This window comes from Heterocephalus glaber, unplaced genomic scaffold (genome assembly GCF_053883595.1).
Source record: "Heterocephalus glaber isolate CG9 unplaced genomic scaffold, H.glaber_assembly_v1.0 deba00001606, whole genome shotgun sequence".
Classification (NCBI taxonomy): Eukaryota; Metazoa; Chordata; class Mammalia; order Rodentia; family Bathyergidae; genus Heterocephalus; species Heterocephalus glaber.
In genome coordinates, this window is record NW_028258377.1 from 37691722 (window position 1) to 37717648 (window position 25927).

The 25927-nt window shown below is 45.2% G+C and overlaps 1 long non-coding RNA gene and 1 pseudogene across 1 annotated transcript in view; both read left to right on the forward strand.

The window, feature by feature from the left end:
* LOC147823009 (uncharacterized) overlaps positions 1–25927 on the forward strand; it is a 193982-nt gene that overhangs the window by 62203 nt on the left and 105852 nt on the right. The window lies entirely within an intron of this gene.
* On the forward strand, positions 10810–11547 carry LOC101709551 (mortality factor 4-like protein 1 pseudogene; annotated as a pseudogene).

A 25927-nucleotide genomic window follows, 5' to 3' on the forward strand; every position in this document is an offset into this window, starting at 1 on the left:
TCTTGGGTCACAGCTCTACTTCTGGCCGTTTTCTGTAGCTGGCGGCGACAGAGGGAATGAAAATAGAGCTCCATGTCCTCTGACACGATGCAGTAGGCTGAGAAGTGATTCCTTGCAGGACAGTTGCATTTTCAGATGGGGGAAGAATGAGGCAGACGAGGTTGTCATGGCCCAGAGACAGTTGCTTTTTTTTTTTTTTTTATACCAACAGCAGCAGAATCATAGTTGTCCAACAACTCTTTGCCAATTTGATGAAAGAAACAGTGTCTGATTTAAATGAATATTTCTTGATTCCCAGTGAGGCTAATTATTTTCCCACAGATTTGTTGCCACTTGTATTTCCTTTTTTTGTGACTCATCTGTCGGTGGCCTTCGCCCATTTCCAGGAGCTGCTACGAAGCATTTCAGAGGAGCAAGGTTGATGACTATGACTTTGCTGTTTTCCACTGCCTTTGGTGGGTAATTGGGTCGACTGTCTTCATCCCTGCTTGGAATAAACTCAGCTGAGCCTTCAGGAGACCATGTGGAAATCCAAGAAAAATGCTCTGACCTTAATCAAATTTCTGGTATTATGAATAGTTATTAAATATTTTATGTGAGGATTGTAATTACTGATTAAAGCCAGTATCAATAGCCTCAGATAATCACTGCGTAACACTAGTTAGAAGGTACCGAGTAACCCCCGATGAATTGTCTGCAGTTTGAGACTTCCCAGAGTTGATGGCAAGCTGAACCGGGAGGTGAGCATGCTGGCTGGGTGGGCGTTCACGGGTCCTGGGCTGAGCCAGGTTGACGGGCAGGGTGCATGCAGCGTGGCAGGAATCACTTGGCTGACTAGGGGAGCCCCCAGCTGAGCTGCCTTGTCTGGTGGGCAGCATGGTGGGTGTACTGTATCCCCCAGTCTCTGCAGCATGCTTTTGAGTTAAGAGATTGCACTCTGAATGGAGGGAGGTCTCCAGCCCAAGAGGTGGGAGAGCGGTCAGTGACTCACACACAGGCCCGTCCTTCCCCTTCTAGCACACAATTGCACACAGAGACACACAGACACACATCACACACACAACTGCTTAACAATCATTAACTTCGTTTGGAATGTTTCTGTGTTTCATTTTAAAAACATGGACACATAGGGCCAGGGATTTAGCTCAGTGGTTCCGGTGCCTGCCTTGCAAGCACAAGGGCTTGAGTTCGATCTCCAGTACCAAACACAACCACCACCACAACAATAACAACAACAAAAATATGGACACGTAGTAGTTGTATAGATCTTTGGGGTGCAGAAGGATAATTCTCTACATATATGTCATGTATTATGAACAAATCAAGGTAATTAACATTTTCCTCTCCTTAAATATTTATCCCTTCAAACCCCTGTCCTCTAGCACTCTGTAAAACATGATAAGGTGTTGGGAATGATGACCACCCTACTGTGTCCGGGAGCATAGAGCTTATTCTTCCCAACACGACCATGTCCAACCTCCTCTATCCTCTTTCTTTCTACCTTTCCTAACCTTTAGCGACCACCGTTCTGTGTTCTACTTCTATACAATCGACTTTCTGATGGAATGCTTTCTTGTGAGTTTTGTTCTGCCTCTGATGGGTAGCAGCTCCCTGCAGTGCCCTGAGGGCCCCTGGGTGCAAAATGTCTGATCTCTTTCCTGCCGCGGCTTGCACCACCTAGTGGTGTGTGACGTGGGTGGGAGGAGAGAGGGTGCCGAGAGCTCCTCAGTCTTGGGAGACAATCTCCCTCCCTGGGGAGCAGGCTAGAAATGATCACCAGGGGCCAGTGCGGAAGGCTGAGACCGTTGGTGGAGGTAGGCAGAAAGGGTCTGAGGAATCCAGTCATACATCCATGGGTGTCTGGTCCTAGCTGCACATGGTGTGGGACAGGACTTTGGGGGTCAGAATCCTGGCTTCACTTTCCACCTGGTCTGGAGTTTGCAGCACCACTCTGAGCCGTAGTTTCCTCCCCAGCAGAGAACCCTGACCCCTTCTGTGGGCCAGGTCATCTGCAGGTAGCACAGGCTTAGTGTGAGCGCTGTACCTGGGGCCGTTTGCCCTGGGCTGGCCGCCCTGCTCCGCCTCTTCCCAGCTTGTAAACAAGTTACCAGAACCCCTGAGTCACTGTCCTGAGAACAAATTGGGGATGAGGAGAGTACCTATTCGCTGAGTTATTCTGGGAATTAAGTGAGTTGTAAGGAACATACAGTAGCAGATATTACTGGTGCATATGAAGCTTAAGTTGATGAAAAGCTATGTAAAATTTGCCCCAATATGGGCCTGGAAGCCCCAACAGAAAGTGCTAAAAGAATCGATTGTGTTGAGTGTTGGGGTTACAAGATAAGAACGAGCCAGGCTAGGTCCTCACCGGGCCCATCCAGTGGATGACACTTGACAGTACACGGAGGAGAGCACGTGTCACACATTGGTTAAAGGGGACTCAGACCCAGTAGTGTGATGTTGGTAGATGCTTTTAAAACAACATTGTCCTCACCTCCCCGCCCCCGGCCCCCACCCGGGACCAAGTGTGACCTCGAGTGTCTAGAGCTGGGGGCTGTGCCGCTAGGTGGCAGGGTGGGCCAGGTGGGGACAGCCATGCAGCCTGGTGTGTCCCCATGCAGGGCGCCGTGCCCCTTGATATTGTTAGCAGTTTTATTATAGACTTGCATATGCTCCGTGTCCATCCCAATAAAGGATCTTTCCTACTCAAAAAACAACCACCACCGCCACCACCACCACCGCCACTACCACCACCACCACCCAGAATCATTTCTGATGGTGGTTTGGATTCATCAGCCACCCTGAGGCAGGATAAGGTTATGGAGGCTGTGGGGTGGAAGGAAGGTTACTGTAGGCAGGTGGAGTCCGTAGAACCTTTGGAGTAGACACTAATGAGAGGAGGAAGGGAGTCATCGGGGAGGCAGTGGTTCTGCTTCTGGGGAGCGTATGACAGACCTGAGTCAGGGGCCAGCCTGGCTTGTTGAGGAGCAGTGAAAGCAGCAGGGAGCCACAGAGTGGAGCAGAGAGTGGGGAGCACAGGTAGGTGTGCCATCATTTGGGGCCTGGAGACTGTGCTCAATTATAATTTTTCCAAGAACAGTGGGGAATTATTGGAAGTTTTTGGGCAAGAAAATAACATTATGTAATTTTTTTTAATAATGAAAGATCTTTCTGTTCACTGTAGAGTGGACCATTGGGAACAGGAGAGGAAGCCGGGAGATCAGTTCAGACTGTGGTTGTCTCCTGGGAGAAGGGTGAGGGGCTCCTACTAGGAGGGAGCTACAGACATGGATTTGGGGTTTGTTTTGGAGGATTGGCAATTGTTTGACAGCATGGACTCAGTTGTAGAGTTTTCCTGAATTGATAGCAAGTTCAAAATGGTGACTAGAAGCTGGGAGTAACTTATAATAGTCCTCCATAAATTCTCTTCTGTTCCCCCATAGACACAAGAAGTAGCCTGTCCTACTGAACCTTGTCTTGCTATGATGTCATTTTGTACTTGTCCCAGCTTCTCACGCCCAGCCTTCATCCATGCCACTGGACTGTTTCCAGCGTGGGCCTTGTTAGAGGAGTCACAGGAGAAGAGCCCGGGAAGGATGCTGGGGTCTACTCTGGGCATAGGTCTTTGCTTTGGATAAAGGGAATCAGTGCTGGGAGTTCAAAGGCCCTTCTGAGGCCAATTCTGGGCCTTTCAAAGGGAGGTTTTAGAGAGAGCCTTGACTGGCACATGAAAGGCCAGCGAGTTCCTCTCCCCCTTACGCAGCCTGTAAGGTGAACAGAGTGGACATTGTGCCATCCCTCCTCCCATAGGCTGCACACTCCTGGGGACCCTTCTTGGGGCACAAGGCTCAGAGAGAGCCCACTTTAGCTGTTGTTGTGCTGAGTTGGGATCTGTTTTATTTCTTCAGCTGAAGACAAAATTTTCTCAGAAAGCAGTTATACTCTAGAACGAGTGGTGTTCCTTCCAGAAATCGAGTATCTGGGATATTAACGTGCATGGCTTTTCAGTCCCGAAAGGGACAGTTATTGAGAGAAACCAGTTCTTTTCTGCCTGACACACAAAGGTCCATGTGAGCTCCAGTAGGAGTGGGCTCTCTTTGAGAGACATTTCTTCCCAGGCTGTGTATCTTTTCATGATCTGAACACAGAAAATGATGCTGTTGGTCATGGCTTGAACCAAGAAGAATGTCTTGATCTGGGGGTGTATCTGATGTGCAGATGTGGAGGGTCTGTGTTCCTGGTTGCTGGACAGGCATTCAGTTGCCCTGAGGATCCACAGGAAGGTGCGAAACCCCCCTCCTTTGCCCTAGCCCATTGACCAGCTAAGAACTCTAGTTTTTCTTGAAGTAGCCAGGGGTGTCTGGGGGATCTGACTTGTTTATGCGAACTTTTAAACTATCCAAACCCCAGGTAGAAATTCCACTTCATAGTGTCTATTCTAGAAACACAATCTTCCATGTGGGCAAAGAGATACCTATGTGATTATTCATTGCTGTTTGTTTTTAACAGTGACAAAGTGGAAGCTGCCTTAAATGTCCTGAGTATTAAATAAATGAATAGCCATACTAGAGCCGACTATTAGAGCTGAAAAACCCTTAATCTGTGTATGTGTACAGTGTTGTAGAAAGATCCACAAACTTTATGTAAAAAAGTGAGGTTGCAGAATAACTTGTGTAATATACTATTTCTGTTAAAAATCTTCCATAAATATAACTTTGTTTTTCCATGTATATGAGAAAACCAAGCAAAGCAAACCAAAAGGTCATTGTCTCAGCAGGGGGCTGGAATTGGTTCTGGGATCCTTAAGGGGCTTTTTTTTTTTAACACCTACAGTTTGATTATTTAAACTATCTTTTGAAAACACTTGCATAGTTAAAGTAATGAAGGGAATTTCTACCTACTGTAAGAAAGTGGTTAAATACAGATAAATGTCACCCCTGCACGCCACTATTAACATTTAGTACATTTCCTTCCAGTCTCTTTTTTCCTTAAGTACCTTACATTGTGTAAAGCATACTGTATATACAATTTTGTATTCTGTTTGTTTTCTCTTATTTTGTCATAACCACTTTCTGTGTTGTTTCAAACTCTTTATAATTATCTTTATTAGCTGTGTAGTTTTCCACTGTGGGTATTTAACTTTTTCCTATATATTTTACAAGTGATCTGTTTGCCTAGTGGGTTAGCTTCCCATCACTGTGATAAAGTGAGAGAATCAACTTATAAGGGGGAAAGGTTTATTTTGGTTTTCAGTTGTGGAACTTTCATTCCATGATCAGTTGGCCTCATGGCTTTTGGACCTCTGGGGAGGCAGCAAATCATAGAAAGAGGAGTGGTAGGGGTCCCAATATCCCCTTTAAGGCCATGCCCCCATTGATAACTTCTTCTCACTCTTCTCCTTAAGGTTCCGCCACCTCTCAGTGGTGCCACAGGCTGGTGACCAAAGCTTTAGCACATGGACTTTGTAGGACATTTATTCACACTGTATCAGCTAGGAAATCTTTCATTGGTCTTATGAAATAATTAAAATCACTAATATCCCCATGCCTGCTGCAGTGCCTGGTACATGGGGAAGAGCTCTGTGTGTGTGTGTGTGTGTGTGTGTGTGTGTGAACGAGTGGTCGGTAGCTGAGATGCTGTCTGAGAGGTGGCTCTCCAGGCCCCCCTGAGGGTCATGCAGGCAGAAGAAGCTGGACCACACATTGAAGCCAGGGGCTGATAAATCAGGTTCATAGCACTGTTTGTTCACACAGGTCTCTTCTGTGGAATCATTGCCAGTGCATGGCAGGAACATATTCTGTACTCGGGCCCTGGAGTGCTGGGTTGGAGGCTGACTTTGGCATTAACCCTGGTTCCCTCTCTGAAAGCATTTCAGCAGCCTACAAACCATCCTGTGAGCTGCGTACAGACAGGGCAGCTTTTGGATGTCTGTTCTCTGTGTGATCAGGTCCTCAGAGTGCCTCTGAGGGGCGCCAAGGAGGCACTGGGCCCATCTGTTCATTAGGCCTCAGTTTTCTGCTCTGAAAAATGAAAGTGTTTGTATCAGTTGGGATCTTAACAAGAAAGAGACAGAAAATCCAAAATGGTAATTAAGGGAGGGTAAAGAAGTGACTGTTGATAATGATGTGGACATGATTAAGGGACAATGAAGATGCAATCTGGGGCAAAACCATTGCTACCCTTAGGTCTGACAGCAAAAGCAGAAGGAGCTGTTTCTGGAACTCGGGGAGAGTTGCAGTCTTAGCAGACAGGCTTCAGATAGGATATGTGGCCATGAGGTGCTATTCTATACTGAGATTTGCCATATAGGCAGCTGGGGGAATCAGCACTGTCACTTCTGCTTCCTCCTATCGTCAGATTCCTGGTGGCACTGCCCTTTGACAAAGCAACCAAAAAGCCAGAGGAATCTGTAGGCCAGTCACCCAGGAAACAGAGCAGGCTGGAGAAGGTACATAGTAGCTCTGAAAGGCAGATGGAAACTATCTGGAACTTTTAGCTCCTGCTCTGCTCTTTTGAAGGGAAAAACCTGTGGCCCCAACACAATGGAAATGCAAAGTCCCACCAGCTACTGGATGTTACTATGATGTCAACCCAGTTGTACTCTTCCCAGGAATTAAAATGTTGACATCTGCTCTTGTCCTTTGTGTATGGCAGTGGGTGGGTAAAAGACAATAATGCGAACAATTAAAATGAAGTGTACATACTGCAGTCTGCTCTGTAGCTGATTGTGAGGCTTAAGTTGATCACTTAACTTGGGTTTTTCATCATCCATTCAATATGGTTTGTTTTTTCACCAACTATTTACTGGTCTCCTGCCAGCACCCTAACTGGTGGGCTTATTGTTAATTTTAAAACTAATGGTGTTACCTAAACCTTTGTTCATACAGGAACAAGGCAGAGTTGTGTACATGACTACCTTTTGTTCCCGTCACCAGGGCTACATGGGCCTCCTGATCATGTAGTGGGCTGACTTGGGAAATACATGGTGGGCACACTCATGGGAGGATTATTTCACCCATGTGATTCCTGGGAGCCGTCTGTGCAGTGAGTGTCCTCTGGTGAGGATATATGTGGGATATGTGGATATCATCTCGCATATTCTAAACTCACTCTGTGCAGTCCTTTCTCTTACCTGTCTTTGTGTCACAGTTTCAGTCTTATTCTGTGTTCCCGATCTGCTGATCTGCTGTCTGCTTGTTAGAGACACTATAAATACAGTAGGTTTAGCAGGCTTTTTCTTCTTCCGTGCGATATGGGTAACTACATGTACTTCCTGAGATTCTGTCCACTGGGGTGATTTCCTTTCACCATTGTCTTTTAGGGTCACCCTTGATTGAAATTGCAATGAATTGTCCATTCTGATTCATTTCAGCATGCTGTGCAAACTACCAGTAAGATAGACTATCTGTTTCTCTCCTACTTACTGAGTATAGGGAGCTGCTTGTGAGGTGTGGGCTGAGACAGATGTAGTGAAGCATTAAGAATAAGTACCCTGGGATTCTAAGCCACATACTATACAGTCTACTCTTGCTTTCTAGACATTTTCAGGCTTGTTGCTGTACACATCATTTCCACTGACAACAGAATTCTGTGTTTATGGTTCAGTGGATCACATAACTCACTTCTTGTTGGGTGGTTTCTGTCACATAGTCGCTTGGTATACAATGATTTGGTGCATGGTCATGGCCAGGGCTTAGTAGGTGGTCAGAAGCTATGTAACAAAGATGTATTATTAGATGAATTCTTACTCTGAAACCCTGGGATTTGTGCCACAGTTTCTCTACTAGGACTTGTTCTATATAACATCTCCATCTGGCACAGATATTTCTGGTATAATTGGATATGCTAGGTCACCAAATGATAATGCAATTTATAGCCAAGACTTTCTGTAGAAACTCTCAAAACTGGAAGATTAAATAGTTATCTAGCAAGAGATTAGAGCAAGATACCCAGAGGCGGTAGCCTTCCTTCAACACCCAAAGAGACCCAGCCAAATGCTGTGCTTTTCTTTGCAGTAAGTGGTGGAAGGAAACACAACATTTTTGTGATTTTACAGAATCTATACCTATATGTTCTATGTTACTGCCACCTTAAAAATGTCACTTATATGACAGGTCCTTGAGTTTTTGTGGGGTTTATTCACCCAAGTCTTGCTAAAATATGTATTGTGCTAGTAAGCACATTCCTGCTCAGTAGGTCTAATTAGAATTATAATATAAATATAATAGACTATTGTGATTTTTCTGTGGGCTAACAAGATAATTAAGACTATATTGTGACAGAGAACAGGAGAGTGAATAAAATAACTTCCAGATAAGATAATAAAGGTATATTGCTGTCCCTGTCATATAAAAGCAAACGGTTTCTGATTTTCTTACTGAGATTTGTTAGATTAATAAATGAATGGCAGGTTTTTATGCAAGGGAAGCATAGAGTCTTAGTTACTTTTTGCATTCATGAGACAAAATATCCAACACTCAAAGTTAATTTTATTTTGGCTCACAGTTTGTAGAGGTTTCAGTCCATAACTGACCAGCTCCACGGCAGGGTGACATGGCAGAGGGGCATCACAGAGGAGAAACAGTTCATGGCAGGCAGAAGGCAGCAAAGCAATGACCCTCTTTTTGTCCCTTATATCCTATCCAGGCCACCCACCCTTAGAGTGGGTAGCGCTCACACCCAGCATGGGGCAGCCTTAATGCTAGCATGGCACCATGGATCAGTTCCAACATCACATCCTTGATCCCAACATCACACACCCTAGCTCCAGCCACCTCTGAAAAACCCTACCTGTGGCTGCGTGAAACTTTAGGAGGACATCCAAATACAAGCCATAACATGTAGCTTTCTCATGTGAGAACATGAGTCTACTTCAATGTGTCAGCTAGCAAAGAAGTATCAAGAGTATTTAGGGATTCAATGTTTTTGTCTACCAAATGTCCCTATCCCATGTGCCCAGGTCTTCTATCTTCTGTTCTAATGCCTTTACCTTATCACAGTGTTTCTCAACATTGGCGCTGCTGACATGTTGGACCAAATAACTGTGGGGCATATTCTGCGCATTGTGAAATGTTCACACCATCCTTGGCTTTTACTTATTAGATAGCAGCAAAACCCCTACAGTTGTGGCAACCCCACATGTCTCCAGATATTGCCCAGTGTTTCCTGGGAGGCAAATAACTCCCAGTTGAGGACCACTGTTGTAGCATTAGAGATCTGGCAAAGATGTGTATTCATCAGTCCTGTTACTGTATAATGTTCATACTTACACTTTTTTCTTGACCTTCAGCCATGTCTGCCTCCCAGCTGTAAGTGATGAGGAACTCCAAAAATTGTCATGAAGTCTTCCTGGTTTCTTATCTATTTTTTAACACTCAAGGATTGAAAGTTTTCATTGTTTTCCCTGTCTTGTCATTAAATGAGGAACTGTGCATGGTATGTAGATTACAATATATAGGACAAACAAACGGTCAAAGGAAACTCCAACTTGATGACTGCCTTTATTTGCATAACTCTTTCATGCAGTACCATAATGTATAACAGGACATAAAAGTATAGTACTATACTGTATAGTACAATCATCAAAAATTGCAGTTCTTATAAATCAGGCACACTGTACAAAAAAGACATTGACACTCTATAAACAAGATGTACAGAACTGTACAAAAAGAAGACATTCAAGCTAACATTTTAGTCATTGAGTCCTTCAGCGACCTTGCCAGTATCATCATTGAAATTATGATCAGGAGGCGTAGAAGGCCCAGGTAAGGGAGATGACAAAGTAGAAATGAAAGAACTAGTAGTAAGGGTCCTGGGCCTAGCTTTTGAGAGGAATCCCATTAGTGTGGTCTGTTCTGTCATTTTCTTTTTTGCTTCATAAACTTCATGATAGCATGGCAAAAGTTCACTCATTTACCACTCTACTTTTATCAACTGTTCAGCATTTGGATCTATAGCCTCTAGGTCTAAGGGCTCTATTCACTTTTGAGAACATACTGCAAACAGTATACTGTAGACAGTCTACTCACTGAGGAATCCGTGGAACTTTCACACATAGAATCAAATACGAAAGTAGAAGATGCCATCATAAGGCTGTATTGCTGCTTATAATACTGTGTTGGAAGTCCAAATGTGAGTCGTAAGTCTGATCAGTCATTAGATAGGTAGGTTGTTAAATGAGGACTACCTGTATTCTCTTTAGTAGGCCGCAGTTAGCCCATCCAAGGCTCTTTGTAATCACCTACTATAATGAGAAGTCCCAGAGCTACTTCAACTGCCAACACTTTATCTTTACCTGCACTCAGTCATATGTGATCACTAGTGATAATCTGAGTTGTAATGTCACAGAGTATAACTATTCTGTCTATTCTCAGAAAGAAGCTTATCTGGGCCGGCGGTGGTTGCGCAGTTGCGGCGCTGTGAGGTCTTCAGGCGCTGGCAAATCGGGCCCAGGATGTAGAGCGGCTGTGCCGGAGTGCACGTCTGACACGAGCTTGGGTGGGGTAGAGAGTAGGGGGCGGTAGTCGGGGGTGGTGGGAGAAGGAGGGGGCGAATCACTTATAAATGGCGCCCAAGCAGGACCCGAAACCCAAGTTCCAGGAAGGTGAACGAGTACTGTGCTTTCATGGGCCTCTTCTTTATGAAGCAAAGTGGGTAAAGGTTGCCATAAAGGACAAACAAGTAAAATACTTTATACATTACAGTGGTTGGAAAAAAAATTGGGACGAATGGGTTCCAGAAAGAGTACTCAAATATGTGGACACCAATCTACAGAAACAGCGAGAACTTCAAAAAGCCAATCAGGAGCAGTATGCAGAGGGAAAGATGAGAGGGGCTGCTCCAGGACAGAGGACGTCTGGTCTGCAACAGAAAAATGTTGGTGTGAAAACAAAAAAGAACAAACAAAAAACCCCTGGTAATGGAGATGGTGGCAGTACCAGTGAGACACCTCAGCCTCCTTGGAAGAAGAGGGCCCGGGTAGATCCTACTGTTGAAAATGAAGAAACATTGATGAACAGAGTTGAAGTTAAAGTAAAGATCCCTGAAGAGTTAAAACCGTGGCTTGTTGATGACTGGGACTTAATTACCAGACAGAAACAGCTCTTTTACCTTCCTGCCAAGAAGAATGTGGATTCCATTCTAGAGGACTATGCAAATTATAAGAAATCTCGAGGAAATACGGATAATAAGGAGTATGCTGTTAATGAGGTTGTAGCAGGGATAAAAGAATACTTCAATGTGCTGCTGGGCACTCAGCTCCTCTACAAATTTGAGAGACCACAGTACGGTGAGATCCTTGCTGATCACCCTGAGGCACCCATGACGCAGGTGTACGGAGCACCACATCTACTGAGATTATTTGTATGAATTAGAGCTATGTTGGCCTACACATCTCTGGATGAGAAGAGCCTTGCTTTATTACTGAATTATCTTCATGATTTCCTCAAGCATCTGGCGAAGAATTCAGGAACTTTGTTTAGTGCCAGTGATTATGAAGTGGCCCCTCCTGAGTACCATCGGAAAGCAGTGTGAGGCCCTCTCACCCATGTTTGGATCTCTGTCAACATGTTTTGTTCCTAGTTCTTCTCTTGTACAAATGATATACTTTGAAGACGTTAGTGTACAACAGAGTTGATGTTTGTTTTGATTTTAAATAGAGAAAATAAAAGGGGTTGCAGCTCCTTTTTTCTTTTTTCTTTTCATTTCGAAGTTGCTACCAGTGTATTCAATGATGGACGACAAAGAGACACGGTGTAGTGTTTTACTGCCTAGTTGACAAAGCTGCTTTTGAATGCTGGTGGTTCTATTCCTTTGACACTACGTACTTTTATAATACGTGTTAATGCTATATGACAAAATGCTCTGATTCCTAGTGCCAAAGGTCCAATTCAGTGTATATAACTGAACACATTCATCCATTTGTGCTTTTTTTTTTTTTAAATGGTGCTTAAAGAGCCCATCCTTTGCAAGTCATTCATGTTGTTCCTTAGGCATTTTCTCTTTGCTCAAATTGTTGAAGAATGGTGAGTTGTTTCATGGTTTTTGTATTTGTGTTTAATGCACGTTTTAACATGATAGACGCAATGCATTGTGTAGCTACAGTTTTCTGGAAAAGTCAATCTTTTAGGAATTGTTTTTCAGATCTTCAATACATTTTTTCTTTAAATTTCAAAAAAAAAAAAAAAAAAAGAAGAAGCTTATCCATGCTTTTAGCACGTAAATGAGTAACTCAATTCTTTAAGCCCATTTTTAAAATTCTTTTTTTGGTACCGGGGATCGAACTCAGGTCCTTGTGCTTGTGCAACAGGCGGCGAAACCCCTGAGCTAAATCCTCGGCCCAAAAGAATCCTTAAAGTTTTACTTTTTTTTTTCTTTTTGGTACTAGGGAATGAACTCGGGTCCTTGCACTTTCGAGGCAGGCGGTGGAACCACTGAGCTAAATTCCTGGCCTTTAATCCCATTTTTAAGTCCTGTTTCCTAAGGATACTTCCAGTAGCAATTTAAAATTCAGGGAAAAAATGACACACTCAAAAGAGTAGGTGTAGCTTAGTGGTAGAGTGCTTACTTGGCACGCTTGAGGCCCTGTGTTCTATTCCCACAAACAGAGGTTAATGAAAGGACTGTTTATAAAGTTGTGAGAAGGACAAAGGGAACCAATCAAAGGTTGATGAAGTGCCCAGGATCTAGTATGAACAGTAAGCTATTACTTCCCCTCGAGGGGAGAGGCCCAAGAAGGACCTGTTTCTGAGACCCACTGAGAGCTGTAGGCCAGGGGGCCAGGTCCCTAAAGTTGTTGTAGCTTTAGGTAAAGAAATGTCATTACTGTTAAATTGATGCCTGGGAGGAGAGGAGGCAGGAAAGAAATACTTTCGCTTCCCTTTCTACCCTCTCACCTTTTTCTGAACTGGAAGTCAGAGGGGAAGAAAACCCCTTTATGCTCTCTGTGGAGGTGGGCACAGAGCAAGAGTGGAGAGGAATGGCTGGGAACCGGCTGCTTCTCAATTCCACTTGCAGTCGCACAAACTTCCTTTGCAGTAATTTGATCTTCTAGAGCAGCACCAATGGATGGGGAGCCTTTCAGAGCTTTCAGTGGTACCAACAGTGCACTGTGGCACATGGGCCATAGGTCCGCTCCACTGTGCTAGACCCCGTGAGCATTTTCAGAATCACTTAGCAACAGGCTAAGGTGCAGCTGGGTGGTAGGGCTCTCGTCTAGCATGTGCAAGGCCCGAGTCTAGATCCCAGAATGAGAGAAAACTACCAGCCCTCTCAAATCACTTCCTCATTTTTTGAGTGGTATATAATAGGATAAAATTTTAATTAAAAATTGAGACTAGTATTACTGAAGTTTATATTATGAAGTTTTTTCCACAAATGGCATTTAATAATATTAATTATAAATAAGAACAAATTAAACCTCCTCCCATTTACCAACAGATGATAATTTTATAATAATAAAAATAATAGGTAACATTTATTTTGTACTTTCTATATATTAGAAACCACAGTAAGTGCTCTGCTGGCATTAGTTAATTTAATTTCATTTTAATTAGTTATGCAAGAAAAAACATGCTTTGCTAACAAATAAATTCTGACATGTTTGGAGGGGTAATATATATTAAAATGCAGATTGGAATTTAACTGTGTGGTTCGGCATCAGACAGACAGCAGCTGCTTTCATGACCTGGTGTTTTAGATTTTTGCACTGTGCACTACAGAACCACAAATGTTTATTTTTGCAATGTTTGCATTATATTTTAAATGACAAGATAGAAGAAATGGCCTCATGCTGTTATTTGTAAGCACTTTGCCACAAATAACATATTGCATGTGTGGGCCGTCTTTATTACCAACAAATGAAAAGCTAAATAGAGTATAATTGTCACTATATTTTCTTTTTTAAACATTTTAAAGTGCCAGAGACATCTAGATATATTGTATGTGATTTCTGATCAGATGGATGCGACTTACTTATCATCCTGGCAAAAATCATCCCGGGGCGATTTTGCATAATTATTACAATTTTTTGCAGTCTCCATTAATTTGTTGTATTTTAACATCAGTGTTTCTTATGCTTCCTAACTTTAACCAATGGCCCATTGTGAGAATAAATCAAATAATGTATGAGTAAGAATAAGGACGTTTAAAAAGAGTATAGTGATTAAACCTACTATGGCAGTTAGGACTTGCTCAGCTAAATTACAGATTCATCTCAGAACTGATTTGTCAGCAGATTTATCTGATCTCCGCAAACTGCCATTCTTGCTCTCTTGGTGCACACTGAGGGGATCTTTCACTTTTAAGGAATTGTTTTCTGTAAATGTTCTAAAGAATAGCAATCCTCACCTGTGGATACGACCCCTTCATAGCATCCTCAACCCTGCGGGTGTGCAGATGGTGATTTGCATTGGACACAGCAAGAGCTCCTCTGCTCTCGTCACCACTGGTGAGCTATGGGCCATGGTAGCTTTGAAAGAGCCAGGCAGGGACGATCAGGCCTTCAGAGTGGAGCTTTCCGGAGGTCAAGAATCCAGCGTGTCAAAGCTGGAAGAAACACTGGGATCATGATATTGCTCCAAATAGTCTGTACTTGGGAGAATACAGTCACAGCGATTACAGCAGCCACAGATCCACAGTGAGAGCAAATACTGTCCCTTCTGTCCTTATAACCGCCTTGGAATTGTTCAGCCCTGGGCACGTTTCCCGTCCCCCAGGATCGCTGCTCCTCTGTTACGTGCGGGCGTGATAACTTTCCAGGCACCTGACCGAGTGACCAGATGGAACTGGTGAGGAGTAGGGTGGGCATCCATCTCCGCAGTCCGAGGATGATTTCGAGGCCCCGCCTCTGATGTGTACCTGGGCCCAGTCCAGTAGGTTTAGGTTCACATGTGCTTTTCCAAGTATCATTTAATAAGCACTATTCGGAGTCTTTGCTGAAGCTAGAAACTTCTGTTATGGCTATCAGAAGGTAAGAGGATGCAAAAGGCTGATGTTTTTTGCAAAAGGCTATGTGTCCTTTTGGAAAAGCAATGTAGCTTTCCAGACAGCAGTCTTTCTGATCACAGGACAGACCCAGAGGGCCTCGAACACCTGACAGAAGACTCAGGGAACCCTGGCTGTCTTTCTTGAGCATCAGGGTGCCCGGCAGTGGAGCTGACTTCTTGCCCGTGACACTTCTCAAAGCCCTTTTAAATTGGAGCTTTATGTTCTCTTGGATTTTCCATAACAGAAGGCTCTCTGTTCTCTGAAGGAAGATCCAGGGTAATCTTCTTGCTGCCCAGTGGCTCTGTCTGCAGCCCTGCATAGCAGATAAGCTAGGTCGGTAGTGGTCTTGGGGCAGGCGCAACAGCAAAGCCAAGATGAGGCTCTCTCAGAATGTGTGCCCGCAGCCGTGGCAGCTCAGATTTTTCTGGTGCTGACAGTTTTCTGTGAAATGTGGGGAAGATTCCATTCCCGTGTATTCAGAGGGGTCTCTGGCCTCTCTCTTGCTCTCCAACCTCAGGCCAAGGCCTCATGAGAGTCGGAGTGGCTGCTTCACCAGTTCTTGGGAACTTGGTTCTTGTCCTTTGTGAGTTCACAGATTTGACAGTCAGTGAAAGTGACAGAGCATCTCCTCCACACAATACTCACTTGCAGGGGCATGTGGAATTTTGTGCCTGTTTTCAGCTGGAAGCTCACAGACTCTCCAGAAATCCATGTGCTTGGGGTTCAGTCGTGGGTTCACCCTGGAGCTCTGGACTTCCTTCCAGTTACCATGGAGGCACACAGTGCTCAAGTCAGTCCTCTCCCACCATTGCCGTTTGCCCCTGAAGACATTTCCCAGGACCAACCCTCTCTGCTCCTGTTTCTTAGCTCGGCTGACTGCCCATTAGCACAGCGGGACTCACCACTGATGCCTCCAGAGCATCACTGTGTGTGTGTTTTCCCTCTCTCCGTCCCCAGTGTCACAGCCTGGCCCTGGCCTTCATCCTCACTCCTTCAGAAGGTTGCAGAAGTCTTCCATGCAGCTCTCAGCTGACTGTCCCGTAATCATATGCCAGTAAGCTGTCTGTACTGTGGTCAGTGGCTTTCTAAGTTGTGCCCATGCCACGTCTAGGCTTAGAGACCTCTTGTGTCCCATCCCGCTAGACCAGTGGATGCCTGAGCATTGATGTACTCAGGGCTGCCCACAGCCAGGGCTGACCCCGCAGCAGATGCTGCTACTGACTCCCTGCTTGTGCCCTTTGGGGCTTACCCTCTCAACACAAGCAGGCTCTCCCTCTTTGGGTGACTATCTTGTCTCTATGCCTGAGGGCTTTGGCATAGATATGTAGATCCCACTCTGCCAGCGCACGCAAGAGACTGCTATTGGTGCCTCCCTCCTCCCTGAGAGCAGCCTTCAGTAAATGCATGGCTGGTGGGAGTTGGATATTAATACTCCAGTTCCTCAGTACCTTGGGAGGGATAACCTTAAGATACACCCAGAGTTTCCAGAGTTCCGGAGCCACCTCGAGGCTGGTATTTCCCAGGGACCACCTCTCACATGTATTACTGCCCTCAAGTCTTCCTTTCAGGGCTGTCTCCTGGAGGAGTCCAGTTTACGTCACTAGTGACCTTTTCAACGTCCTCCCTCCCCAGAGCCTCTGCCTTCCCTGGCCATCTCCTGGTCCCACTCACGTATCTGCATCTTTGCTCAAGCTGGGTCCTCCACCTGGCGTGAATTCCTATTTGTCTCCACAGTCTTGTCCTCTTTGCTTGCCTGGAAGCTGGCCTCTTCTGGGAGGCCGGCCCAAGGGCCACACCCAGCTGCTAAGAGTCTTCACGTTACACTGCTGCTTGTTAGCTTTGATGTCGCCTTGGGAATGAGGCATGACAGTGACAGACTGTGGGCTGAACTTGGCCTGTAGGCCTGTTCTGCTGATCCCTGCACCAGGCACTCACTGAGTGCCTACACTGTGCCTGGCACTTGTTTGGAAAAGCTACTCTTTCATAACCCCCCTCCCCCCAAACTGGGTGTGTGTCTGACAGGTATTGACGAGTCCCTCATAGTGCTCACCATCATACTGGGCTGGGACTTTTCCCTGCGCTGTCCTTTTTCTGCCACTGTGTGGCTGCTCTCTGTCCACATGGCTCTCAACTTGACTGCAATTTTAATTTCAGCTGGAGTTTGGCTATCCCTTTCGAAATGGCTGCCCCTCCTTATTGACTTTTCTGTATAATGGCATTATCTTATCTCTGCTTTTACTCTGCAAACTGGCCCCATATTAACCTCTTAAATAGGCTCTAATTTTGTACCTCTTTCCTGCCACATTTGCTGGATGCCCTCTTGCTGTTCTGCCTCTGGGTTCAGCCACTTCTCCTTCCTTCCAGCCTATCAGGGGCCTTTCTAAGAGTCATAAGTGGCTTCTCCACACCTCCCACTGAGAGTCCGGTCCCCTCTGTTGCTGGTTCCAGGGTTCTGCTGGGGTACAGGCCCTGATATTTGCCCGAGATCACAGGCAGCGATGTAATGAGGTATCCATTTGCTTGCTGTACCCCAGTACTGCTTTGGACCCATTGATCTTGAGTATCAGAGCCCTGTTCTGCCCTATGAATCATGGTGGATCCTTTCATGATGAATTAGGTCATCCGTGTCCTGCTAACCTCCAGGATTTAGTTGTACACTGCTTAATTTGGGCTTTACAATAGATAATAAAAAATTGTATTTTCTAAGATCAACTCTTCTTGGATGAATGGATATATGACAGTTATAAACCCAATTCCTTAAATTCTTTCTCCCTGCTATTATTCACTTACACTTACCCATTTTACAGAAGTCTACAGAAATCCAGTCTAACAAAAGACTTCTGCACCTTCTGAAGTTTCCCTTGCTTAGTGAAAGAATTCATCACCAGCTTTTATAAAGTAGTGAGCTCCCTTAGTGCATGTTAAGTGGTTTTATTTGCAGGATTTTGATTCAGGTATAACTTTTCAGGAGCATAGGGACTACATAGCATGGCATATTCATGCTCACCTGGAGAAAATTGTTACCCTGTGTATGTGAGGGAAAGATAATTTGCAAGTCTGATGTGGATCTTGTACCCTCAATTCCCACAGGGCAGTCCACATTCCAGAATGCAGATTTCTCTTACTCTTTTATCTTAAGACGTTCACCTGTAAAAATCTGGCTTTGGAATGCAGGAAAGTCAAGATCTGAGGGTTGGGGTCGAATATGATTATGATCCATTGAAGGACTTCGATAGATCATGGCGGTATTTGAACTGAAGCCTCGGGGCCTCCGCCCACTGAAGAGGACCCTGTATTTCTGCTCAGAGGTCCTGGACCTGGTGTTCTCAGACTCCAGGGGTTCTACTTGTGGGTTTCAGGGGCCTGACAGCCCTCTGCAAAGGCACATGGTTTTCTGGGCCTGTGTTTATGTGCATTCTTTTGAGGAGAGAGATCCTAGGGTCCTTTGGATTTGCAAAAGGAATTGGAAGCCAGTTCTTGGCTCCCCTGGGGGCTGGTCTTAGGGGATGAGATGGATGGACCTTTGGCTTGTCCCCTGCTGGGTCCTCAGTTTCTTGAGTAGTGCCTGGTGTGCTGTGGGTGCTCACTGTGTAGTTGTGGGTTGAATTGGTTCAGTAGGTGAGTGAATAAAGAAGTTGCACCAGGACATGAACCCGGGCAGCTCTGATCCCAGAGCTCTCTGTTGAGCACCCTTCAAGGGTGCTACTGGGAGCTGGAAGGAGGAAGGAAAAGTCTGCATTCACCAAAGACCCAAACTGAGAATCAAAGACCCAACTCACCGCAAAAGAAATCTCAAAGCAATAACCAAAGCAAAGACTGCAAGAGGAAACGCAAATTGGATTTTCTGAGGCTGGCTCTCTGAGCAGTTACCTTTGAGGCTTGGGAAGGTTTGCTCTGTGGCCAGCCCTGGCTGCCCCTGGGCAGGGACTGCAGCACAAAGCACTTCTGAAATGACCCCACTGGGCTTCCTGCCTTGGGCTGGCTGGGGCTCAGGATTTCACTCTGATAAGCAGAACATGGGCTGGGCATTGCCACATTGTTCTGTTCCACAAGTATTGCCAGGGCCTAAATGAGGCAGTCCGCCAAGGTGGGAAGGGGTCAGAGGTCTGCCTCTGAGTCTCGGCATATGTCTTGCCACCTGCCTCCCTCTCTGAATTTCATTCTCTCTCATTCTGTGGAAAGGTTGCCAATGTCTGCCTTCCTTCTTCCCAGGGTTGGGTCAGGGAGGTGGTGAGGAGCTGGAACGGGGCTTTATAAACTCAAAAGTACGGAAGGCACTTGGGGAAGCAGGGTGTCCCCTGAATCATGGTGGAGGAGCCAAGGAGCTCTGGGATTGTCACGGGAGGCTCCTCTGTGACTCAGGTGAGTATGTGAGCAGAGGAAGGGGGCTGGGGCTCCATCTGTGCCCTCGGATGATGATCTGGCTCTTTTTAGACAGTAAGAGTCTGTTAGGGCCGCTTAAGGAACTCTAAGATGACGGAAAGGCAGAACTGAGCAAGGCTGGCTTAGCACACTCCCAGTGGCAGAGCATTAGCCAGCTGTTCTTGAGGTGCACAGGGCCTGTGGACTCTCCCTGACTTAGATACACCTGCAAGGGCTACTGTACATGTTCCAGCTGGTAGAGGAATTAGTGTACGGAGTGGCTGATGATTTCATGATTCACAAGCCCAGGTGGGAAATGAACGATTCTGGGCATTTCTGGGACTTCTGCGGTTTGGTTTAGACTGAATGGCACAGCAAAAGTGTTTGAGGTTCCCGAAGGCCTCTGCAAAGGAGAGGGGAAAACTGTCAGGAATGGGACAAAGGTTGGAGGTTTTGGTACCACTGCTCAGAAACAGGAGGAGAAGGACCCTGCGGTGACCTCAGCTTCGGTCCCACACTCCTTCAGGTCTCATGGGAAATCCTACTCCCTGCTAGTTAGAGGGACAGGGAGACGTTTCAGTGAGAGCAAAGCTTAAGGCTCTGGTTCTGTGGCCCGACACACTACGTTCCCTTTCCCTTTGGATGAGAAAAGTGAAGTATGGAGTCCTGATTGCTGTTGGCAGCCATTTTGTGACGAGGGAAGCTGACCCGAAGACAAAATTTACACATGGAGGGCAGCAGAGCAGAGAAGTTTACAAGAAGTGGAGCTGGAGTTCCTGAATAGCTGGTTCAGTAAGTTCTCTTATTTGCTAAAGTCAGTTCGAATAGGTTTTTCTGATTCTTGCTTTGAGTGCATTCTACAGAGGCACAGGGCTAGAACACTGGTTTTGAAGGATCCCCTCAGTACTCGAAGTCACTGATCTAACTTAATCCTGGGGTTATAGCCAAAATCCAGTGGAAATAAAAGTTTGGAGCTATGATTTAGGGGCTCCTGCTCTGCTTGGAGACCCACACCGTGTGTCCAGAGGCTGACGTGCTGTCAGCTGACCTGTGCTGGTCACCTGTGTGAGCCCTGTGAAGGCATGGAGGGGCCCTCTCTGTGTTGTTGGGCAGACAGGTCCAGAGGCTGATCTAACCTATGGTTTGTTGGGGTTAAGGGTGGTCTGGATCCAGGAGAATCCAACCTCAGGATTTAGGTTTGTTCTTCAGGTGCTCTGTGGACTGTTAATTACGGGTACACTGAGAAAATGCTCTCTTTCGAAGCTGTGTTCTTGCTTCCTGGAGTCAATTATTGGCAAGTCATAGAGCTCACTCCAGTACTTACAATCACACAGTTCCTAAGCTCATGTGTCAGGGGAAGCCAAACAAACAGCCTTCCATTTTACAAATCCTTAGCCATTTCCGCAAAGGCTCCCTTAACTGTCTCTGACAGTAAGAAAATTAATAGATGCAGCCGACAGTGTGTGAAATGATCGTAGGTGTCGAGGTCCCAGGGGATAACATGTCGTCACTAGAGATGACTGGTGTGATGTGGACTCCCAGTCCAGGAGACGGACGGGCAGGAAGCCTGCCACGGTTTAAACGCCATCATCATGGGCTCTGTCAATCAGTAAATAACTGTCAAGCACCTGCAGCCTGGCTAACCCTGGCTGGGTACCCAAGAATCCAGGCTCGCCAGTTGATGTTAGAGAAGGGAAAAGTGTCCTTTGACCTTGAGGAGCTGCCCCATCAAGCTGGGAAGAGAAGGGACGCACACCTAGGGGCCAGGACACAATTTAGGGTTGTATATGTTCTGAGGAGTATGGAAGAAGGAAACAATAGTTGGGACCCAGGGTTTCTTGAGGGGAAATGGGGCTTGAATTAGACTTCAAAGGAATGGAGCAAATCATTATTTGGAATGGAATTATGTATTATTGAATGAACCTTGAAGCAGCCATTCATTGGCTGGGGCTTGGAGATTTTATTTACTGAGAATGTTGGAATAAAATTTATTATAACAAGAATTGGCCTGCCCTGTATTTGTCCTCTACTTAAAACATGTAATTTTTCACAGTAACAGCAGAGAACATGAAATTTAAATGTAGGCTTCTTTATGGAGTCTTGGAAATGACTTGTTCCTGGATGGAATTGGACTGTTGACTGTGTTAGGTTTGGAGGTGATTGAGCAAATAGTATTTTCTATTTGATCTTATTATATTTTAATCACATTGCAAGAAATGTCAGAATGGTACAAAATGAGAAACTTCACAAACTCATATTTCATTATGAAGTCGGTTTGTACAGAGCTGTGGAAGGGACCTCACTCACATTGATTTGTTGCGGTGATCAATTATGGCTGAGCTCTAATGGGATGATGCCCGTGTGCAAGGAGCTTCCGCCATGCTGGGCCCGAAGGTCACTTCTCCACATCCCTCTGCCTGCAGCCCGCCATGCTGTTCTGTTTTATGGTGTGACTTGAATCTGAAGGTCAGTGTGTGAAATACTGCTCACTGTTCCTCTGCTTTGCTAACACATCAAGCCATCATGGCTGAACAAATATTGCCTGTGGACTGAATCATAGTCTGAGATACTCATTTTTCGTTCCTCTCCAGGTTTTTTTTAAATCTCTATCTTCTCCCAGTGTAGCAAGGAACAGGCTTGGAGCTTTGTTGCCTCCATGACACTGCATGGCCCAGCTGTAAGCAGAAGTCCTTTGCCTGATTTGTTGGTCTTTGTTTTTAAAGGCCCCAGTCCATGTGATGTGAATGGGGTCTTAGGGAATGCTAGAGGCAGAGCTTCTCCCATCACCTTTTAATGGAGAGTGCCCTGTCTGGGCATCTGAGGGCAGGTGATAAGTCCTAGATGTGCTGCATCTGCAGAGAGGGGGCCACAGCCCCAGGGTCGGCTATTCCTGCAGCCTCAGGCTCCTTTGTCTCAGCACAGTGGCCGCAGAGGCAACAGACAGTGGTGATCGTAAGGAAGTCACTGGCCAGTCCATGACTACTGCAAAGCAGGAGGCCTGCTTCTTTCCCAGAACCCCACAGTCCTGGTGAGATGAGAAAGGTGGAGACCCTAGGATGGCCTTGTGGCCCGTGACATCCAGTGACATGGCTTCCGGTGTAGTTACTCCTGGCCGCTCTGGCATCCCTGGTCTAGCCTCCTTGAGGATCTGGGGCCTCCTTGGGATGCAGCTAATACAAGGGTGCTGATCTCCGGATCCTGCCCCTTCCAGCCCGTGTCGTCACAGGAACAGCCTCTTGCTCTTACTGCATGCACAGACTTTTTGCAAGGTCTAGGGAAGCTGAGGCAGGGTGCAGGCGGAGAATGGAGAAAAAGTACTTAGCCTGTCTGGCTTTTGCATAGCAGCCAAGGATAAAACACATCTTGGCATCTAATGTTATTTTTTTCTGCCATCCTTTTAAACAGAAAAGCATACTGGGAAACAAAAATTACTGCCCATCTCACGTACAAAAGAATGTAGAGTCATTGAATGTGGAAACCATCGACTAACTCTCAATAGTAGTTCATGAGGCATCCAAAATGTGAAGTACCGCTATGTCTCCCCGCAGAATTTGAAATATCCTTCAGCGCGGTGTGAGGTAACTCAGCACCCCAAAGCACCTTGCTTCACAGTTTGAGAATCTGAAAAATAGGATTATGTTGTGCCTTATTTCTGTATGTTAAAAATTTTTACATTTGCATGGGGTTATATTTGTATATATCACAAATTAGTAGGCCCTGTCGTTGGGCTTTACAGACATTAATGTGTTGTGTGTGAAAAGCATTGCTGCAGTAAATTGTTGGGTGGCTAAAATCCTTGAGCACATTTCTGATTTGTTATTGTCATTGTTGTTTGTTTGTTGCTGAGGATAAATTCCCAGGGTGGAATGGCTAGGTCGAAGACAGTCACGTGTTGATGGCTGTTACTGTTTCTCTGAAACGATTGTGGATTTATGGTCTCACTAAGCACATACAGCAGGGCCCGTTTTCCCTGCCATCACCGACAGAAAGTGTTGTCATTCTTTCTTATCTCTGCCAATCTCGTGGCATCTGTTTGCTTAATTTGCTTCTCTGTGATTATTAGCAAACTTTGAAGTTGTTATATGCTTATTAATCTTTTCTGAATTTCCTGTGTATATCTTTTGCTCATTTTCCTACTTGAGTATGAGTATGGTTTTAAAATATGCCTGCACATTCTTTGATGTTCTGCCTTTCAAAAGGTGGAGCCTAATTGCCTCCTCTTGAATGTGGGTTGGATGTAGTAATTTACTTCTCAAGAATGGAGTATGGCAGGAGAGATATGTGACTTCCAAATTCTGCCCATAAAAGACATTGCGGTTTCCACTGTCTGGAATCATTTTCTGTAGGGAAAGATGGGTGCCATGTTTGCAATGCCCAAGAAACTCTACAGAGAAGAACTGAGAGTCAGGAAGAGCACCTAACATCTCACATGAACAGGCAGCCAACTGGCCAGCCAGCCGTGTCTCGAGGTGATGGTACCCTGTTTGACAGTTAACTGCAACCTTGCGGGAGAAGGGAGCCAGAACCACCTCAGTAAGCGCCTCCAAATTTCCTGGCCCTTGGAATTGTGTAAGATAATACATGTTCATTATATTTCAGGCAGCTAAATTTTTGGGTGAACTGTATGCCGCAGATCACTAATACAGAGTGTTTGTCTTTTCCTTATTGACTTGTAAGGGCTTTTTATTTACTATGAATATCAATTACTTGTAGACATATGTTGCAAATATCCCTTGGGATTTTCATTGAATCTTCATCGAATTTATAATTATTTTGAGGAGAAGTAACATCTTTACTTCTACTCAGGGAGAAGAGTATTGATTTTTTTGGTGCTGGAACATGAATTTAAATCTTCTCTTCCACCCTATGTAGTAAATTTGGTTGTTGTGTTTGTAGGTCTTATCTCCTCCTGTACATGTTTATTCTATGAATATTTTATATTTTTGTTCATATTTTGAATGAGATCTTTTTACATTTTCTAAATGATTATTGATAATCAAACTACTTTAATAGTAACAAAATCGACGAAGTCAGCAATAGCATTGATTCTCAGCCTGGCTGGGTCTTAGTTGCGCAGTCTGTGGAGTGGGGACAGTGGTAGTACATTTCTCAGTGGTTGGGGAGGAATGAAATCAGTTCAGGATTGAGTGCAGGGCCTGGTACATGGTAAGGATGTCACAAATGTTTGTGTTATTGTTTTCTTCATAATCAACTGAAACAAAGCCAGGTATTACTTATACTGCCTCCCTCTACTCAGAGTGACTCTCAAAATGTATGCGTATACCTGGGAGCAGTGGCACTCACCTGTAATCCTAGCATTCTGAGAGGCTGAAGCAGGAAGATAGCAACTTAGAGCCCAGATCAAACAATTTAGTGACTTAGTGAGAGCCTTTCTCAAAATAAAAGATAAAAAGGGCTAGGAATGCAGCTCAGTGTGAATGCCCTGCGTTCAGTCTCCAGTACCACCAAAAACTGTGCATACAATATACATAATGAATCATTTTACTGGTTCTGACAGGGCTCCAGGCTGCCCTCATGCCGCAGCGGTGAGATCTGACCACCTTTCAAATGAGGCAAGCCCTTGGATTTGAGATCCTTGTAGTCCATACAAATTGGTTAGCTTTACTTTACATTGTACATATGTGGAGTTATCACCTCTTGACTTCAGCATTCAAATTTATGTGAAAATCATACAAATGATGTATCCCTGAATTAACTAGTGTCTGAGATGCTCTGAGGTCTGTGTTTCTCAGTTCCTTCACCTCATTCCCCTGAGAGACGGCTCTGTGTAACCCCAACCATGCTTCATACCATTCCAAGTGCTTCCCAGCGGTGGCACCGCTGGGCTTTGTTAGCTCAGCAAACATTTCTAACAGATGCCAGGCCCTTCCTGTTTTCTCAGCGTTTAGCTAAGGCTTAGAAGTCGATAGGAAAATTATGACTTAAAGTACTGCACATTCTAAAGCAAGGGGTTAGCCCTGCATCGTCCAGCACTTTTGTCACCACCCACCATTACTGTGGAGCACTGAAATGTGGCCAGTCCAAACTGAGATGCACGGTACACATAAAATATGCACTGCATTTTGAAGACTTAATTTAGAAAAAAAATGGATATATTGAGTATGCATTAAAATGATGATATCTTCATTATATTGAGTTAAAACAAATCTTTAGTTTGAATGTGGTTCAGCTCAATACATCTGACTTGGCTGAGCAGTTGGGGGCCCCGAAAGTTGGATTCAGGGCGGTTTGATGTGGTTCCTCTGACGTCCTAGCTCAAAAGGCAGCAGCCAGCAGGAGGGGGCTTGTTCTCCTAGTGGACCGTGAGTATAGGAGCCATGCTAAACTACTTCAATGTATTTTAGGGCCTCTGTTCTTGTCACTTCCGCTAACCTCCCATTGGTTGAGGCAAGTCATCTGCCAGGCCGAACAGTGATGGGCGAGGCAGTATACTCTGCCCACCATGGGCAAGGGAGAAACAGCCAGGCGGTCACGGGTCACCACTCAGAGAAAAACATCGCAAGGTTGGAGGGTAGGGATTTGGCCTCAGACATTGGCAAATATTTTTCTCAGAGGCTGT